Source organism: Eumetopias jubatus, unplaced genomic scaffold (assembly GCF_037043125.1).
Source record: "Eumetopias jubatus isolate StellerSeaLion01/CBP00866 unplaced genomic scaffold, mEumJub1_p1.0 scaffold_2, whole genome shotgun sequence".
NCBI lineage: Eukaryota > Metazoa > Chordata > Mammalia > Carnivora > Otariidae > Eumetopias > Eumetopias jubatus.
This window is the reverse complement of record NW_028274808.1, coordinates 766929-781284: the sequence shown is the minus strand read 5'-3', so window position 1 is coordinate 781284 and position 14356 is coordinate 766929. Positions and strand designations below refer to the sequence as shown.

General features: G+C 44.8%; 1 protein-coding gene across 8 annotated transcripts in view; it reads right to left on the bottom strand.

The window, feature by feature from the left end:
• Positions 1–14356, bottom strand: part of FBXO25 (F-box protein 25) — a 57844-nt gene that overhangs the window by 35590 nt on the left and 7898 nt on the right. The window lies entirely within an intron of this gene.

Genomic DNA, 14356 nt, shown 5'->3' with positions numbered 1-14356 from the left:
GCGATCAAATTATCAAAAATGTATATAAAGGGGAGTGGCAAGATGGCGGAGGAGTAGGAGACATGGATTTCGTCTGGTCTCAGGAATTCAGCTGAATAGGGATCAAACCATTCTGAACACCTACGAACTCAACAGGAGATCGAACAGGAGAGTAGCAACAACTCTCTGAACAGAGAAGCGACCACTTACTGGAAGGTAGGACGTGCGGAGAAGTGAATCCAAGGCGATATTTGGGAGGATAGACGGCAGGGGAGGGGGCCTCCGTCGGCGGCTTCTGGCTAGTGCTAGAGCCGCGGAGCACAAAATCGGAACTTTGAGAAGTCGGCTCTGTGGAGGGATGTCGCTGCAGTGGCTAAGCGGGGGGGTGGAACCCTCGCGGGACAGTGGGGTCTCGGGACCCTCAGGGTCACAGAAAGACCGGGGGAGCCTGAGTGCGGCAGAGCTCCCAGGGATCGGAGCGGGGAAGCCGGCTGCAGAGACGGAGCCGAGGCGCGGGCTCTCAGCTCGGGGTGGCCATAAACTGTGATCCGCGGCCCAGTCGGGCCACTGCTCCCCCAGCAGGGACCCAACAAGCGGCAGATCCGGGGAGACTCCCCTTCCTCCCCCGGGAGGAGCGGCACGGGAGCGCACCGCAGGGATCTGCTGGGTTTGGAGACTCCGCACGGGGTCGGGGGCCAGAGATAGAAACGCTCGGTCACAGGCCGGGTGAGCACGGAGTGCGGCCGGAGACCGGGGACACGGGAGTGACTGCTCTTCTCTGGGGGCGCACTGAGGAGCGGGGCCCCGAGTTCTCAGCTCCTCCCGGTGGAGATTGGGAGGCTGCCATTTTCACTCTAATCCTCCAAAGCTGTACCGAAAGCTTGCAGGGAACAAAAGCTCCTGAGAGCAAACCCGAGCAGCTTGCTTAGCCCGGACTCACAAAGGTGGGGCAATTCCGCCTCCGGCAAAGACATTTGGGAACCACGGCAACAGGCCCCTCCCCCAGAAGATCAGCACGAACAGCCAGCAAGCCAAGACCAAGTTTACCGATCAAGGAGAACGGGAGAACTCCAGCGCTAGGGGAATACTGCACATAGAATTCATGGTTTTTTTACCATTATTCATTAGTTTTTCAAAGTTAATTTTTGTAACTGTTTTTTTTTTTGAATTTTTCTTTTTCCCTTTATCAACCAACATGTTATCAATCCCTTTTTTAAAAAAAATATTTTTTATTTTTCATTTTAAGAGTCATATTTTATCCCTTCATAGTAGTTACCCTTATTTTTGGCATATATATATAAGTTGTTCTCTCTTTAAAATTTTGAGATACAGTTTCTTCTAACATATCAAAATATACCCTAAATCACTAGTGTATGGCTTTGTTCTAGTCTCCTGCCTGATCACAGTCTCTCCCTTTTTTTTTCTTTTTTTTTAAATCTTCTTTCTTCTTTCAAACAACTTCTTATCTTACCAATTCCGTTTATAAAACCTTTTATAATGTTCATCTTTACAATCATCTTCCATCCCTGCATTGTATCAACCCTTATTTTGTACATATATAAGTTTTTCTTTCTTTAAAATTTTAGGAGGCACTTTCTTCTAACAGACCAAAATACGCCCAGAATCTAGTGTGTGGCACTGATCGATGCACTAGCCTGATCATATTTGATCATATTCTGTTTTTTGTTTTGTTTTGTTTTTGTTTTTATCTTTTTCTTTTTTTTCTCTGTCTTTTTTCTTTCTTTCCCTTTCTTTTCCCCTGGTTTCAGGTCTTTTCTGATTTGTATACACTATATTTGCTGGGGACGTTGTAAACCTGTTAGCATTTTGTTCTCTCATTCATCTATTCTCCTCTGGACAAAATGACAAGACGAAGAAAATCACCTCAGCAAAAAGAACAAGAGGTAGTACCATCTGCCAGGGACCTACTCGATACGGACATTAGTACGATGTCGGACCTAGAGTTCAGAATCATGACTTTAAGGATATTAGCTGGGCTTGAAAAAAGCATGGAAGTTATTAGAGAAACCCTTTCTGGAGAAATAAAAGAACTAAAATCTAACCAAGTCGAAATCAAAAAGGCTATTGATAAGGTGCAATCAAAAATGGGGGCACTAACTGCTAGGATAAATGAGGCAGAAGAGAGAATCAGCAATATAGAAGACCAAATGATGGAAAATAAAGAAGCTGAGAAAAAGAGAGATAAACAACTACTGGCTCACGAGTGCAAAATTCGAGAGATAAGCGATACCATAAGACGACACAACATTAGAATAATTGGGATCCCAGAAGAAGAAGAAACAGGGGGAGGGGCAGAAGGTATATTGGAGCAAATTATAGCAGAGAACTTCCCTAATGTGGGGAAGGAAACAGGCATCAAAATCAAGGAGGCACAGAGAACCCCTCTCAAAATCAGTAAAAACAGGTCAACACCCCGACATCTAATAGTAAAACTTACGAGTCTCAGAGACAAAGAGAAAATCTTGAAAGCAGCTTGGGAGAAGAGATATGTAACCTACAATGGTAGAAACATTGGATTGGCAACAGACCTATCCACAGAGACCTGGCAGGCCAGAAAGGACTGGCATGAGATCTTCAGAGCACTAAACGAGAAAAATATGCAGCCAAGAATACTATATCCAGCTAGGCTGTCATTGAAAATAGAAAGAGAAATAAAAAGCTTCCAAGACACACAAAAACTAAAGGAATTTGCAAACACGAAACCAGCCCTACAAGAAATATTGAAAGGGGTCCTCTAAGCAAAGAGAGAGCCTAAAAGCAGCATAGATCAGAAAGGAACACAGACAATATGCAGTCACAGTCACCTTACAGGTAATACAATGGGACTAAATTCATACCTTTCAATAGTTACCCTGAATGTAAATGGGCTACATGCCCCAATCAAAAGACACAGGCTATCAGACTGGATTAAAAAACAAGACCCATCAATATGCTGTCTGCAAGAGACTCATTTTAGACCCAAAGACACCCCCAGATTGAAAGTGAGGGGGTGGAAAACCATTTACCATGCTAAGGACACCAAAAGAAAGCTGGGGTGGCAATCCTTATATCAGACAAACTGGATTTTAAAACAAAGACTGTAATAAGAGATGAAGAAGGACACTATATCCTACTTAAAGGGTCTATCCAACAAGAAGATTTAACAATTGTAAATATCTATGCCCCTAACATGGGAGCAGCCAATTATATAAGGCAATTAATAACAAAGGCAAAGAAATACATTGACAACAAAACAATAAAAGTGGGGGGCTTTAACACCCCCCTGACAGAAATGGACAGATCATCTAAGCAACAGATCAACAAGAAAATAAAGACTTTAAATGACACACTGGACCAAATGGACTTCACAGACATATTCCGAACATTCCATCCCAAAGCAATGGAATACACATTCTTCTCTAGTGCCCATTGGAACACTCTCCAGAATTGATCACATCCTAGGTCACAAATCAGGTCTCAAGCAATACCAAAAGATTGGGATTCTTCCCTGCATATTTTCAGAACACAATGCTTTGAAACTAGAACTCAATCACAAGAGGAAAGTCGGAAAGAACTCAAATACATGGAGGCTAAAGAGCATCCTACTAAAGAATGAATGGGTCAACCAGGAAATTAAAGAAGAATTAAAAAAATTCGTGGAAACCAATGAAAATGAAAATACAACTGTTCAAAATCTTTGGGATACAGCAAAGGCAGTCCTAAGAGGAAAGTATATAGCAATACAAGCCTTTCTCAAGAAACAAGAAAGGTCTCAAATACACAACCTAACCCTACACCTAAAGGAGCTGGAGAAAGAAGAGCAAAGAAAGCCTAAACCCAGCAGGAGAAGAGAAATCATAAAGATCAGAGCAGAAATCAATGAACTAGAAACCAAAAGAACAGTAGAACAGATCAACGAAACTAGGAGCTGGTTCTTTGAAAGAATTAACAAGATTGATAAACCCCTGGCCAGACTGATCAAAAAGAAAAGAGAAATGACCCAAATCAACAAAATCATGAATGAAAGAGGAGAGATCACAACCAACACCAAAGAAATACAAACAATTCTAAGAACATATTATGAGCAACTCTATGCCAGCAAATTAGATAACCTGGAAGAAATGGGTGCATTCCTAGAGATGTATCAACTACCAAAATTGAACCAGGAAGAAATAGAAAACCTGAACAGACCTATAACCACTAAGGAAATTGAAGCAGTCATCAAAAAACTCCCAACAAACAAAAGCCCAGGGCCAGATGGCTTCCCAGGGGAATTCTATCAGACATTTAAAGAAGAATTAATACCTGTTCTCCTGAAACTGTTCCAAAAAATAGAAATGGAAGGAAAACTTCCAAACTCATTTTATGAGGCCAGCATTACCTTGATCCCCAAACCAGACAAAGATCCCATCAAAAAGGAGAATTACAGACCAATATCCTTGATGAACACGGATGCAAAAATTCTCACCAAAATACTAGCCAATAGGATCCAACAGTTCATTTAAAGGATTATTCACCATGACCAAGTGGGATTTATCCCTGGGCTGCAAGGTTGGTTCAACATCCGCAAATCAATCAACATGATATAATATGTTAACAAAAGAAAGAACAAGAATCATATGGTCCTCTCAATAGATGCAGAAAAAGCATTTGACAAAGTACAGCATCCTTTCCTGATCGAAACTCTTCAGAGTATAGGGATAGAGGGTACATACATCAATATCATAAAAGCCATCTATGAAAATCCTACAGCGAATATCATTCTCAATGGGGAAAAGCTCTCCCTAAGGTCAGGAACGCGGCAGGGATGTCCACTCTCACCACTGCTATTCAACATAGTATTAGAAGTCCTAGCCACAGCAATCAGACAACAAAAAGAAATCAAAGGCATCCAAATCGGCAAAGAGGAAGTCAAACTCTCACTCTTTGCAGATGATATGATACTGTATGTCGAAAACCCAAAAGACTCGCCCCAAAACTCCTAGAACTCATACAGGAATTCAGTCAAGTAGCAGGCTATAAAATCAATGCACAGAAATCAGTGGCATTCCTATACACCAACAACAAGACAGGAGAGAAGACAAATCAAGGAGTCGATCCCATTCACAATTGCTCCCAAAACCATAAGATACCTAGGAATAAATTTAACCAAAGAGGCAAAGGATCTGTACTCAGAAAACTATAAAATACTCAGGAAAGAAATTGAAGAAGACACAAAGAAATGGAAAAACGTTCCATGCTCATGGACTGGAAGAACAAACTTTGTGAAGATGTCAATGCTACCTAGAGCAATCTACACATTCAATGCAATCCCCATCAAAATACCATCCACTTTTGTCAAAGAAATGGAACAAATTAATCCTAAAATTTGTATGGAACCAGAAGAGACTCCGAATAGCCAGAGGAATATTGAAAAAGAAAAGCAAAGCTGGCGGCATCACAATTCCAGACTTCCAGCTCTATTACAAAGCTGTCATCATCAAGACAGTATGGTACTGGCACAGAAACAGACACATAGATCAATGGAACAGAACAGAGAGCCCAGAAATGGACCCTCAACTCTATGGTCAACTTATCTTTGACAAAGCAGGAAAGAATGTCCAATGGAATAAAGAGAGTCTCTTCCACAAATGGTGTTGGGAAAATTGGACAGCCACATGCAGAAGAATGAATCTGGACCATTTCCTTACACCACACACAAAAATAGACTCCAAATGGTTGAAAGACCTAAACGTGAGACAGGAGTCCATCAAAATCCTAAAGGAGAACACAGGCAGCAACCTCTTTGACCTCAGGTGGAACAACTTCTTCCTAGAAACATTGCCAAAGGCAAGGGAAGCAAGGGCAAAAATGAACTATTGGGATTTCATCAAGATAAAAAGCTTTTGCACAGCAAAAGAAACAGTCCACAAAACCAAAGACAAACGACAGAAGGGGAGAAGGTATTTGCAAATGACATATCAGATAAAGGGCTAGTATCCAAAATCTATAAAGAATTTATCAAACTCAACACCCAAAGAACAAATAATCCAATCAAGAAATGGGCAGAAGACATGAACAGACATTTTTCCAAAGAAGACATCCAAATGGCCAACAGACACATGAAAAAGTGCTCCACATCGCTCGGCATCAGGGAAATCCAAATCAAAACCTCCATGAGATACCACCTCACACCAGTCAGAATGGCTAAAATTAACAAGTCAGGAAACGACCGATGTTGGCGGGGATGTGGAGAAAGGGGAACCCTCCTACCCTGTTGGTGGGAATGGAAGCTGGTGCAACCCCTCTGGGAAACAGTATGGAGGTTCCTCAAACAGTTGAAAATAGAGCTACCATACGACCCAGCAATTGCACTAGTGGGTATTTACCCCAAAGATACAAATGTAGGGATCCGAAGGGATACGTGCACCCCAATGTTTATAGCAACAATATCCACAATAGCCAAACCGTGGAAGGAGCCAAGATGTCCATTGACAGATGAATGGATAAAGAACATGTGGTATATATACACAATGGAATATTATGCCGCCATAAAAAGGAATGAGATCTTGCCATTTGCAACGACATGGATGGAACTGGAGGGTGTTATGCTGAGTGAAATAAGTCAATCAGAGAAAAACATGTATCATATGACCTCACTGATATGAGGAATTCTTAATCTCAGGAAACAAACTGAGGGTTGCTGGAGTGGTGGGGGGTGGGAGGGATGGGGTGGCTGGGTGACAGCCATTGGGGAGGGTATGTGCTATGGTGAGCGCTGTGAATTGTGCAAGACTAATGAATCACAGATCTGTACTTCTGAAACAAATAATGCAATATATGTTAAGAAAAAAAGAAGAAGAAGAAGATAGCAGGAGGGGAAGAATGAAGGGGAGTAAGTCGGAGGGGGAGACGAACCATGAGAGATGATGGACTCTGAAAAACAAACTGAGGGTTCTAGAGGGGAGGAGCGTAGGGGTATGGGTTAGCCTGGTGATGGGTATTAAAGAGGGCACGTTCTGCGCGGAGCACTGGGTGTTATGCACAAACAATGAATCATGGAACACTACATCAAAAACTAATGATGTAATGTATGGTGATTAACGTAACAATAAAAAAAATTTTTTAAATGTGTATCAAAAACAATGAGATTTTAAAAATTTTTAAAAATACAATGAGATACCCCCTCGCATGTGTCAGAATGGCTAAAATCAACAACACAGGAAACAACAGGTGTTGACAAGGATGCAGAGAAAAGGGATCCCTCTTCCTACACTGTTGGTGGGAATGCAAGCTGGTGCAGCCACTCTGGAAAACAGTACAGAGGTGCCTCAGGATGTTAAAAATAGAACTATCATGCGAGGCAATCCCACTTCGGGGTATTTATCTGGATAAGATGAAAACACTAACTCGAAATTACGTCTGCACCCCTGTGTTCACTGCCGCATTATTCACAGTAACAAGGCCATGGAAACAACCCAAGTGTCCATCGATGGACACACGGATAAAGAAGGTGGGGCATAAGTATATACAACAGAATATTATTCAGCCATAAAACATCATGAAGTCTTGGAACTTTCGACAACACAGGTGCACCTTTAGAGCACTGTGCTGAGTGAAGTCAGTCAGACACACAAGGACAGACACCAGATCATCTCACTTACATGTGGACAAGTGAGGCTCACAGATAGTGGAGCAGAGACTGGTGGTGTTGGTCGCCGGCCGGTAGGTGGGGAACGTGCAAAATGAGCACCAGGGGTCAGAAGTCACCAACTTCTAGTTCTAAGATAAGTAAGTCCTGGAGAACATGAGGTCCGGCGCGGCGACTGGAGTTAAGGGTGCCACACTGCACATTTGCACGCTGCTGACAGAGAAAACCCCAGAAGTCCCCATCACAAGCTACATGCTCCCTAGACTGTGGTGGTCATTTCAAACTACAGACAAATATCCAATCATCACGCTGCACGCCCGAGACTTCTCTAATGTTGTATGTCAGTGTATGGAACTGAAACACAGGAAGCAAAATCCGATCAGTGAGACGCGGATAAGGAAGTTACTGATCTAGATCAATGAAAAACGAGGTAAGTCCACACACACTGACGCAGAACTACTTCCAGGAAATGAGCAGCAGCAAGAAAGGGTGACGCGCACAGTCCCATGAACACACGTTGATAGCAGGAGCATGCACAGAGACCACCTCGTTGGAACGTGCAAGATGCGCCCACCCTGCACCCTGGGAACCCAAGCCCTGGGCACCGACTCTACAGAGTCTTGTGCACATGGGAACAAGAGAACCCCATTCCCCAATGCTCCCTGCTTGCCTCCTCCCTGCCAGCACACACACTGCTCAACCTCTCAGCCAGCCCTGGGAGTGCTGGCTGCAACACACACACCCAGAACCTGCACCTTGTCACCTCGCCCAACACCTCCATCCTCCCCATGCTACGACCACCTCTCTCGCAGGGATCACCTCCCCGAGAACCTACACCTTGTCACCTCCCCCAACACCTCCATCCTCCCCATGCCCCAGGGATTTACCGTGAGTCTCTGCCCTGCCCTTGCTTCCCTGCAGCCCATTTCTAACACAGTGGGTAGAAGGAGCCTGTGAAAGCCTGACCTGAACTAAGTTCCCCTCTGTGGAGCACCTGTGACCGCCACCTCCCTTGGGGAGAAGCCCACGTCCCCACAGCACAGGAAGAGTGTCCCCATGACTGGCCCTGGCTCACTCCAGCATCTGGTGTCCTGCTGCCCCCCCGGGAGCCTCCTCTCAACAGACCTCTTCCTCAGGGAGCACCCCCGTCCACATTTCCGTGTACCCCCTCCTCCCCCTTACGTTCTTGCCTCCCACACCGGCTCTTCCCCCTCGCAGCACTCGTTATGTGGAAGGAACCACACGCTACACTCATTTTGTCCACTTTCTGTCTGTCACACCAAAATGAAAGCTCTGTTGGGGCTTGGGTTTTGGGTTTCCATGTTCTGCTGCATTCCGCACAGAGAACACCTTGTGTGCTGAGCGGGTACAACAGCACGTGAAATAAGAACCTGGCACCTCTCGGGTCTGGCTCATGGGAGGGATCCGTCCATGCCCCTAAGGGGCAGAGGTAGACTCAGGCGCACTGCTCCCAAAGCAGCTCTTTCTGGAGGGGACGGGACAGCAGCGGCGTCCTTCTTGCCTGCAGGCAAGTCACTCCCCCGCCCTCACGGTGAGGTGTCTGGCCACGGTGTAGGCACGCTGGGGCTAGGAGGGTTAACACGGCTCTGCTGGCAATGGGGGAGTTAATAAAAATCTACCAAGTCTCTGACTCCAACACCTGAAGTGTGCTGCATAAAAGGAGCAGAGCTTCAGGATTCTGAGAACAAGCGTGTTGTCTTCAGATTCCCCGGGGCGACACGAGCTCTGGTTGCCCCCAGGAGACTCAGAAGTCAGAGGAGAAGGAAGGAGCTCTGCCGGAGCCCTCACCAGGCTGGAGCGGTTGCACGGTGCTGGCGGCCCATCAAGCACAGAGCAGAAGGTCAGTGAGCACGAGTCTCCCGAGTCAGTGGAAGAACGAGGAGATGAGCAGCTCAAGAAACTAGGGCGCGAGAAAGGGACTGAGTGAGCTGATGAGGGGGAGGGTGGGAGAAGTGAATTCACAGTGGCCTCATGTGCACCCTGGGGGGGACTCTCCCTCTTCCCCTGCCTAGCTGCTCACTGTTGGTTCATTTAGGGGTAAGCATTTGCTAAAAAAAAAGAATGGAAGTTTAGGGTACTGGCAAGAGCATCCCCGAAACAATGGGTCACGGAATATAAGCTGGACAAAGAGACACGAGGGGAGAGCGCGGGCAGGGCAGGAAAACAGGTCAGTAGAAATCACAGTTTCAAGACCGGGGTGCCGACATTCACGGCTTTGGACTGTGGGGACGGGCCTCCAGGGGAGAAGAGAAGAAGGCCCGGGAAGGAGGGGTCCCGCCCTGAGTGGCCAGGCTGCGTGAGTGTCCGGACAGATACTGAAACTATACTGGGTGAGAGGCAGTGTCGGCTGCAGAAAACGTCGGCGATGCCCTCGGACATCCAGACAAAACACAGCAGCACTGCGGCTGGTCACCTACGCAGAAGAGGGCGAGGGCCACAGAAAAGACTGTGGCTTTTCACACTGCATACGACAGCACTGTACTGTCCTTGCTTTGTAACTGACAGAAAATGCAATATGAAAACAAAGTCAGGGACAGGCATTCACAACCCACATGAAATCATTGCTCAGAAAAGCAGGACCAACAAATACTGCCTGAAACACTCATCGCTGAGGCTGACGCTGAAGCTCACTTATGTTTACGTTTTTCTTTCCAGCCACTGAAGAAACAACCTAAGGAAGGCTGTCCCAATAAAGATCCTCAGGGAGAAACACCAAAATGACGGTGGTGCTTCTCTGACTACAGAAAGGGGCACGGGAGCGTCTCCTCACCCAGGCGCTGTGGCTGAGAGCAGCTCTTACTCCAAGGGCCAGACGACCTCACAAGCCCTCTCCATCATGATTGGAGACCCGTTCTGCATTCTCGTAAGGGAACCAAAAATACAGCCTCTTTCCTTTTTCCTTGGGGAGACCCACCACTTAAAAATGCTTTTACAGAACTCAACTACCTTCGGATATCCTGGGAACCATTAGAGTTGACGATACTTTCTGCGGAGCCCAGAATTTACAATGCCTTCCATTGCTCCACCCACTGAGAACCAAATGACCAAATTAGCCTTAAAATACTCAAACTTGGGGGGGCGCCTGGGGGCCAGAGTCAGAACAGCATCCAACTCTTGATTTCAGCTCAGGTCATGATCTCAGGGTTGTGAGTTCAAGCCCCACATCAGGCTCTGCGCTCAGCACGGAGTCTGCTTCTCCCTCTCCCTCTGCCTCTGCTTGTGCTCTCTCTCAAATACACAAATCTTTAAAAAAATACTCAAACTTGGATTGGAAACAATGGTTAAGGAGAGGTCAATAAAAATAATGCAATGAAAAGGTTTCATAAACTCAAAGGGAGAAAACCCTAGAAACGTCACCGTTAAGGCAGAGCTGAGCACACCCCCTCTATCACACTTCAGCCTCCCAGGACGAGGAGTGCCCTCCATCTACGGCCTCCTCCGAGCCTCGAGTTACTAACAACAGCGCAATCTGATGGGGAAGGCTATGAATGCTCGAAGACACGCAGTATCCACACGCTCTTCTTCAATGCCTTCCCTTTCCAAAAATCATCCAAGATCTGTCATCAGAAATAAAACTGTGTGCCAACCACGCCCTGATGGAGAGATCGAGCCACATTATTACTAAGTACAGTTCTCCCCAAGGCAAGACCTCCAGGTCTGTTTGGGGCCCCCCTTCTCCTTGTCCAGTCTGTTAGCTATTCTCTGGCTGATTCCACCCAGCTGTATGGACGCTGCGACGGACACACACTCACCACCCCTCACCAGTCTGCGTCTGCTAGAATCCCGAACTGGTTGTCCCCTCGTCAACGTGTAGCCCAGAGGATCTACCTCGTATCGGGCGTCCACAGCTTAGTGACCAAACCTCCTCAGAAGGGGTGCAAGATGGACCCCAGGACATCACAATGTGCTCTGCAGTACGGGACGTGATAACTCTACACATCTTTCACAAGAAGAACAGAGCACGCAAATAGGGGTTAATATTTGCTCCATCACCATGTAACATCATGAATGTCGCTTCAAAAAGCAGCTTAATCAGGACTCAAAGTGTGAATGGATTGGCTACCCCTGAACTGATCATGCTGAACTGTGTGATTTCTTACCTTTATCCTCCGAACTTTTAATCCTAAAATGAGGTGAAAAGAGAACGGGAATATTTAAAGGTCTTCTATTTTCATGCCCATTACCAAAAAAAAAAAAAAAATTAACAAAGTTGGTTAGAATCTTGATTGCCTAAATGATTTTTATGACAATTTTCCTAGTTTTAGAAAGCGTACCCTAAACCAAAGAATTGGGAGTGTTATTTCTCAAAGACATTCAGGGGAAGAGAAGGTCATTTTATACAGCAATCTGAAATGGTGGCTATCTATATTTTATTTTCTTTATCAAATTTTAGGTTCAAAATTAAATTGCTTTTTCTTCCAGGGAAAGAAAAATATCAGACATTTGCTGCAGTTCTGGGTCATCCGTGGCTTCTCCCCACAGGTTTGGATATGTATTTTTGTGGAAAGAGGAAAAAGGAGGAGAAAACCAAAGAGAAAAGGTAGAGTAGGGAAAAAGAGTCTACTAGGTTTTCAAGGCAACCGGACGTCATAAAGGAGTGTTACCTAATTCTGCCTTCGCTTTGCCCGCTGGTGGGCGGTCCACAGTTTCTGTCAGATAGCTGTGTCCGTAAGGGCACCCGGGTATTTTTCACCGCACGTGGAGAAGCGCCTGTTAGCAAAGCTCACTACTTCAGAGGACTCTGACAGCAGTTTGAAGGGGAGCAGGAGAGGGGAGAGTTTGTGGGGCTGGGGGAAAGGAGACAGACGGACATGGAGTTTGTTATGCAAAGAAAACGGCTCTGACTGTATTCTCTAATTCTATGTGTATATAGAAGACATTTAATTCTTAGATGTTTAAAATGTGTGGGATGAAGGGGAAAAAATGCATGAGGAAAACACCCACAAACATGCAAACTCCTTAGTGTAGGAGAAGTGGCAGGTTTCCTACACTACAGTTTTCTCAGTCTGACACGTCACAGCCTGTTGACCCGCCCTAGAGTGGTGACCGCAGGATCCTCCACAATTCACAGTCATCACTGGGAGTCCATGCAGACACCAAACATTTCTAGATGTATTCAACCAAGCTCAAATTTAAATAATTTGTTATGAAAACTGTAAGATAAAAAGTAACTGAAAATTCACAGCCATGTGACATTATCTAAGACTAGTAGCATATATAATTACCAATCTTATATAAAATTTACAGCCATGAATATTGAATAAAATTCAGAATGGCAGAGAAATGCCACAATATAAGTTCAATAAATATAACACATTATCTTTATTATAATCTGAAATATAAATTAATTTTTGCTTCAAATACTGCAAAAACCAATCTCTAGTCTAAAGCTACTAAATTTCGGTCAGAAAATCATGTGGCCTGAAGCAAAAATAAACTATTGGGACTATATCAAAATAAAAAGCTTCTGCACAGAGAAGGAAATAATCAGCAAAACTAAAAGGCAGCCTACAGATGGGAGAAGATATTTATAAATGACATATCAAATAAAGGGCTAGTATCCAAAATCTATAAAGAACTTATCAAACTCAACACCCAAAAAACAAATCCAACTAAAAAGTGAGCAGAATGGGGCACCTGAGTGGTGCAGTCAGTTATGTGTCCGACTCTTGGTTTCAGTTCAGATCATGATCTCAGGGTTGTGGGATGGAGCCCCATGTTGGGCTCTGTGCTCAGCAGGGAGTCTGTGTGAGATTCTCTCCCTCTGCCCCGCCCCCACACACACTCATGTGCTTGTTCTCTAAAATAAATAAGTCTTTAAAAAAAAAAATGGGCAGAATGAATAGACATTTTTCCAAAGAAGACATCCAAACGGCCAACAGACACATGAAAAGATGCTCCACATCACTCGGCATCAGGGAAATACAAATCAAAACCTCAATGAGATACCACCTCACACCCGTCAGAATGGCTAAAATTAAGTCAGGGAACGACAGATGTTGGCGGGGATGTGGAGAAAGGGGAACCCTCCTACACTGTTGGTGGGAATGCAAGCTGGTGCAGCCACTCTGGAAAACAGTATGGAGGTTCCTCAAACAGTTGAAAATAGAGCTACCCTACAATCCAGCCATTGCACTACTGGGTATTTACCCCAAAGATACAAATGTAGGGATCCGAAGGGGCACATGCACCCCAATGTTCAGAGCAGCAATGTCCACAATAGCCAAACTGTGGAAGGAGATGAAATGCCCTTCAGCAGATGAATGGATAAAGACGTGGTCCATATATACAATGGAATATTACTCAGCCATCAGAAAGGATGAAATCTTGCCATTTGCAGTGATGTAGATGGAGCTAGAAAGTATAATGCTAAGCAAAATCGGTCAGAGAAAGACAAACACCATAAAATCTAACTTATACATGGAATTTAAGAAACAAAACAAATGAGCAAAGGGGGGATAAAAAAAGAGAGAGAGACAAACCCAGCAAGACTCCTAACAACAGAGATACACTGCTGGTCACCAGAGGTGGGGGGGAGACGGTGGAAACAGGTGATACAGACTGAAAAGTACACTTATCATGATGAAAAACTGTAATAAAATGATAAAAAAAAGAAAAAATCAGATTGTCTGTCAGTTAAAAATACAGTTGGTAATTATGCAAATGCCAAATAAAAACATAGAGTAAAATCACCTACTCGACCCTTAACACTTTGAAGGAAGAGGG